Below are 6,261 nucleotides of genomic sequence, written 5' to 3' on the forward strand. Positions count from 1 at the left end.
TAATTCACACCGGTTGTGGGAGAGCTGGTTGGTGGTGACATGGAAGTGTCTGCAGTGTGCGGAACCAGACTGCTTCCACGCATCCACAATGAATGTCCCTCCATTTATTTGGGAAAAGTACAACTGAGAGTGGACAAGTTCCATACCGGTCAGAGCAATCTGAAGCTTTAACTGACTGACACCCTGGTTTTGGATGTCTTGCACCTTATATGTCCATCAGTCTCTGTAGCGCAATGGGTTAGCGAGTTCGGCTGTTAACCGAAAGGTTGGTGGTTCGAGCCCACCCCGGGACGAAGTATTTAACTGTTTTTCCCCGAGTATTCGGTACCGCACAGTCCCAGGTTGTCATTGTGTGTTTTGGCTGCACGAATCTATTCCGCAAATGTTGCCAGCAGTGCTGTTATCCAATTAGTTCCCACTCCAATATTTTATGAGCATTCAGTTCAAGTAAAACGATAACAATTTTTTACATGGATCATGTTCCTCCATCCAGCCCATTAGAAATAAATTATGTTATTGGGTTTAAAGAAACTGGTGGAAATTGATTCTATTGATACATATATAGAACTGGAACTGCGGTCTCAAGTGCTCCTCCTATCAAGAATAGACACACACACAATCAATGGTTTTACAACTGAGTCATAAACACTTACAATTTTAAACAATTCTCATACAGCGTGTAAATGAGATAGGGATAAAACGTCATCACATGTAAAGAGAAAATGAATGATTGAAGATACCACTATTCCTCAGTAATTATATTATTATTTATTTCATTCTGAAGAAGGTTATCGGCTAATTAATGGTGATTAAAAGAATTCTTACTTTTGCACGTTGGCGGCATGTCATCCAATTTTATCAGGTTTTAAATTTAAAAATGGGTTACAATGCTGGTTGAATACATGACCCCAAAGTCTTTTTGGGATCACAGGTTGAGTCTCTCTGGTGGTTTACGCTCTCTTGTAGAGCGCCTGAGTTGCGGCTCCGGTTGTTGTGCGCTGGCCTGTGTGTCTGCTGTTTGCGGTGCCTCAGGACTATCCGGACTGCCCACAGTGACTGGGCGCTCCTCCCTTTGGTTCCGGTGTTCGGTCACCTGTGCTCGAGTGAACTCTATATCATGTTCTTCCTCTGCTTCTTCTTTGGGGTTGCTGAACCTCCTTTTTGTTTGATCCACGTGTTTGCGGCAGATTTGTCCATTGGTAAGTTTAACTACCAGAATCCTATTGCCCTCTTTGGCAATCACAGTGCCTGCGAGCCATTTAGGCCCTGCAGTGTAGTTGTGGATAACAACAGGGTCGTTTACACCAATATATCGTGCCCTCGCATTCCTGTCATGGTCGTTATATTGTGATTGGCGCCTGCTCTCAACAATTTCTTTCATGGTGGGGAGTATAAGGGATAACAGGTTTTGAGTGTCCTCATCATTAGCAGCCCTGCGAGTGGAACCCCTGTGAGCGAGTGTGGTCGAGATCTATTGGCCAACAGGAGGCGTGATAAGTGGCTTTGTAGGGAACCCCCTTGGATTCTGAGCATCCCCTGTTTGATTATCTGCACTTTTCGTTCTGCCTGGCCGTTTGAGGCTGGCTTGAACGGTGCCTTTCTGACATGGTTAATTCCATTGCCTGCCATGAAGTCCTGGAATTCAGTGCTTGTGAAGCACGGGCCATTGTCGCTGACCAAGATGTCCGGTAGACCGTGGGCGGCGAACATTGCCCGTAGACTTTCTACCGTGGCAGAGGATGTGCTTGAATTTAAAATGTCACACTCGATCCATTTGGAGTGGGCGTCTACTACAACCAAAAACATTTTTCCGATGAAAGGACCTGCGTAGTCATCATGGATGCGTGACCAAGGCTTGGCGGGCCATGGCCAGGGGCTAAGGGGGGCTTCCCTGGGCGCATTGCCCAGCTGGGCACACGTGTTGCACCTGCGAACACAAACTTCCAGATCTGCATCTATCCCTGGCCACCAAACGTGTGACCTGGCAATTGCCTTCATCATGACAATGCCCGGATGCTCATTGTGGAGTTCTCTGATGAACACCTCTCTGCCCATCTGGGGCATGACTACACGGTTTCCCCACAGTAGGCAATCGGCCTGAATCGAGAGTTCATCCCTGCCCCCGTGAAATGGTTTAAATTCCTCAGGGCATGCCCTGTACGTGGCTGCCCAGTCCCCATGCAGGACACATTTCTTGACTAGAGACAATAGCGCGTCTCTATTTGTCCAGACATTAATCTGACCGGCTGTCACAGGTGAGCCTTCACTTGCGAAAGCTTCAACAGCCATGACCATCTCAGCGGCATGCTTGGTAGCCCGCTCAGTGGTGTCTAGTGGAAGCCTGCTGAGTGCATCGGCGCAGTTTTCAGTGCCCGGTCTGTGCCGAATTGTGTAGTCATAGGTGGCTGACGTGAGTGCCCACCTCTGTATGCGGACCGATGCGTTTGCATTTATGGCCTTGTTGTCGGCCAAAAGGGATGTGAGGGGTTTGTGATCTGTCTCCAGCTCAAATTTCCTGCCAAACAGGTACTGGTGCATTATCTTTACCGAATATACACATGCGAGCGCCTCCTTTTCTATCATCCCGTAGCCCCTTTCTGCCTGGGACAGACTTCTGGAGGCATAAGCTACCGGCTGTAACTGACCCTTGGCATTGACATGCTGCAACACACACCCGACACCATAGGACGACGCATCGCACGTTAACACAAGTTTCTTACATGGGTCATATCGCGTTAACAGATTGTTGGAACATAACAAATTGCGTGCTCTATTAAAAGCCCTTTCCTGGCTGTCCCCCCAGACCCATTCGCGACCTTTGCTTCGGAGCACGTGTAGCGGCTCGAGCAGCGTGCTCAATTTGGGAAGAAAGTTACCAAATAGTTGGGGAGCCCCAGGAACAAACGCAGCTCCGTCGTGTTACGGGGTCTGGGTGCTCTCTGGATCACTTCCGTCTTGGACGCAGTAGGGCTCATCCCGTCTACTCCTACCCTCATCCCCAGGAATTCTCCCTCTGGAGCTAGGAAGATGCACTTCGCCTTTTTCAGTCGCAGCCCTACCCGGTCCAGTCTGCGTAGCACCTCCTCCAGGTTGTGGAGGTGTTTTTCAGTATCGTAACCCGTGATGAGGATGTCGTCCTGAAAAACCATCGTCCCTGGAATCGACTTGAGGAGGCTTTCCATATTTTGTTGGAAGATCGCGGTGGCTGAGCGAATCCTGAACGGACATCTGTTGTACTCAAACAACCCCTTGTGTTTCGTGATGGTGGTCAGCTTCTTCAACTCACTCGCCAGCTCCTGGGTCATGTAAGCTGAGGTCAGGTCCAATTTTGAAAAAAGTTTGCCACCGGATAGCATCGCAAAGAGGTCCTCCACTCTCGCTAGCGGGTACTGGTCTTGGAGTGACACCCGATTGATGGAGGCCTTGTAATCACCATATATCCTGACTGACCCATCCGCTTTGAACACCGGTACAATCGGGCTCGACCAGTCACTGAATTCGACTGGCAAAATGATACCTTCCCTCAGCAGGCGGTTCAATTCACCTTCTATCTTTTCCCGCATCACGTACGGCACCGCTCTGGACTTGTGGTGTCCTGGCCTGGCTTCCGGGTTTATGTGAATCACTACCTTGGCCCCCATGAAAGTGCCAATGCCGGGTTGAAATAATGAGTCAAATTTGTGCAGGATCTGTGAGCATGAAACTCGCTCCACAGAGGAAATATCATTGACATTGCCCCATTTCCAGTTCTCGACAGCAAGCCAACTCCTCCCCAGTAGTGCGGGACCGTCCCCCGGTACAACCCAGAGTGGCAACCTGTTCTCCGAATCTTTGTGGATCACGATTATCGTGGCGCTGCAAAGCACCGGAATGATCTCCTTGGTGTATGTCCGTACCTGTGCGTCAATCGGTGATAATTTTGGCCCTACTGGCCTTGGACGCCCACAACTTTTCAAACTATTTGATACCCATCAGGGACTGGCTAGCCCCCGTGTCTAGCTCCATTGATACTGGGATGCCACTGAGGAGCACTTTCATCATTATCGGTGACGTCCTGGTGTATGAACTGTATACGTGCTCCACATGAACTCACTGAACTTCAGCTTCCAGCGATTTCCCCCAGCGTTCATTTCTGCAATTTCTGTAGGTATTTTGTTCATCTCTGCAAACTCCGGCTGAGTTTGTGCCTCCATGCCTCCAACATGAGCTGTTGTTGGAAACAAAAGATCCCTTGCTCATCAATCGTCCCTGACTACCCCTGTGACTGCCCTTGAGTGTGCCATTAACAGGTGTTGATGGCCCCATTACTGGCCACATTGTCCCTTGGAATGGTATGAATCGCCGTTCTGCTTGCCATTATCTCTGTCGAATTCCCCCTCTGGGTTCGACTACATGTTGGGGCATACCCGATTGCCCTTGTCTGCATGGAGAACTGTGTGCTGCTTCAACAATGTTGATTCTCTGTCCCAACCATTCCTTTACACAGTATCTCTCGTCTATTCTGCGAGCGGCCAAGCTCACGTGGTTTAAATCCCAGTTCCTCGTCGCCATTGATACATCCTTACTATACAGTAGAAATGCACACGAGGCCCATGCTTGAGAAAAGGTCAGTCTGTGGCCTGTCCTTTATTCCTTTGCACTCAAGTGATGAAAGTGGGTGGAGCTTCCCCTTTTATACCTGAAGGTCCAGGTTAGAAGTGTCTCCCACAAGTTCACCACCTAGTGGTCATTGTTCTCACAGTGTACAACTGAGGTCAGATTATATATGGGTTACAATGTTGGTTGAATACATGACAATAAGCACTTAAAATTTTAAACCATTCTCCTAAAATACAGTGTGTAAACGAGATAGGGATAAAAGTTCATCACATGTAAAGAGAAAATTAATGATTGAAGCTAGTAAAAGATACTCTCGGAATAAGTGATCACAGTATGGTTGAATTTGTAATACAGATTGAGGGTGAGGAAGTAGTGTCTCAAACGAGCGTACTATGCTGAAACAAAGGGGACTATAGTGGGATGAGGGCAGAGTTGGCTAAAGTAGACTGGAAACACAGACTAAACGGTGGCACAATTGAGGAACAGTGGAGGACTTTTAAGGGGCTCTTTCATAGTGCTCAACAAAAATATATTCCAGTGAAAAAAGGGCAGTAAGAGAAGGGATAACCAGCCGTGGATAACCAAGGAAATAAAGGAGAGTATCAAATTAAAAACCAATGCGTATAAGGTGGCCAAGGTTAGTGGGAAAATAGAAGATTGGGAACATTTTAAACGACAGCAAAGAATGACTAAGAAAGCAATAAAGAAAGGAAAGATAGATTACGAAGGTAAACTTGTGCAAAGAATAAAAACGGATAGTTAAAGCTTTTACCGATATATAAAACGGAAAAGAGTGACTAAAGTAAATGTTGGTCCCTTAGAAGATGAGAAGGGAGATTTAAAAATGGGAACTGTGGAAATAGCTGAGACCTTAAACAATTATTTTGCTTCGGTCTTCACAATGGAAGACACAGAAACCATGCCAGAAATTGCTGGTCACAGGAATGTGGGAAGAGAGGACCTTGAAACAATCACTATCACTAGGGGGGTAGTGCTGGACAGGCTAATGGGACTCAAGGTAGACAAGTCCCCTGGTCCTGATGAAATGCCAGGGTATTAAAAGAGATGGCGGAAGTTATAGCAGATGCATTCGTTATAATCTACCAAAATTCTCTGGACTCTGGGGAGGTACCAGCGGATTGGAAAGCAGCTAATGTAATGCCTCTGTTTAAAAAAGGGGGCAGACAAAAGGCAGGTAACTATAGGCTAGTTAGTTTAACATCTGTAGTAGGGAAAATGCTTGAAACTATCATGAAGGAAGAAATAGCGGGACATCAAGATAGGAATAGTGCAATCAAGCAGACGCAGCATGGATTCATGAAGGGGAAATCATGTTTACCTAATTTACTGGAATTCTTTGAGGATAAAACGAGCATGTTGGATAGAGGTGTACCGATGGATGTGGTGTATTTAGATTTCCAAAAGGCATTCGATAAGGTACCACACAAAAGGTTACTGCAGAAGATAAAGGTACGCGGAGTCAGTGGAAATATATTAGCATGGATAGAGAATTGGCTGGCTAACAGAAAGCAGAGAGTCGGGATAAATGGGCCCTTTTCGGGTTGGAAATCGGTGGTTAGTGGAGTGCCACAGGGCTCGGTGCTGGGACCACAACTGTTTACAATATACTTAGACCTGGAAGAGGGGACAGAGTGTAGTGCA

At 47.1% G+C, this 6,261-nt stretch overlaps 1 non-coding gene across 1 annotated transcript; it reads left to right on the forward strand.

The window, feature by feature from the left end:
• Nucleotides 1-219: 219 nt before the first annotated feature.
• trnan-guu (transfer RNA asparagine (anticodon GUU)) lies at nt 220-293 on the forward strand. Its single transcript has one exon. It is a non-coding gene; the product is annotated as a tRNA-Asn (tRNA).
• Nucleotides 294-6,261: the final 5,968 nt, after the last annotated feature.

Source organism: Pristiophorus japonicus, unplaced genomic scaffold (assembly GCF_044704955.1).
Source record: "Pristiophorus japonicus isolate sPriJap1 unplaced genomic scaffold, sPriJap1.hap1 HAP1_SCAFFOLD_262, whole genome shotgun sequence".
NCBI lineage: Eukaryota > Metazoa > Chordata > Chondrichthyes > Pristiophoridae > Pristiophorus > Pristiophorus japonicus.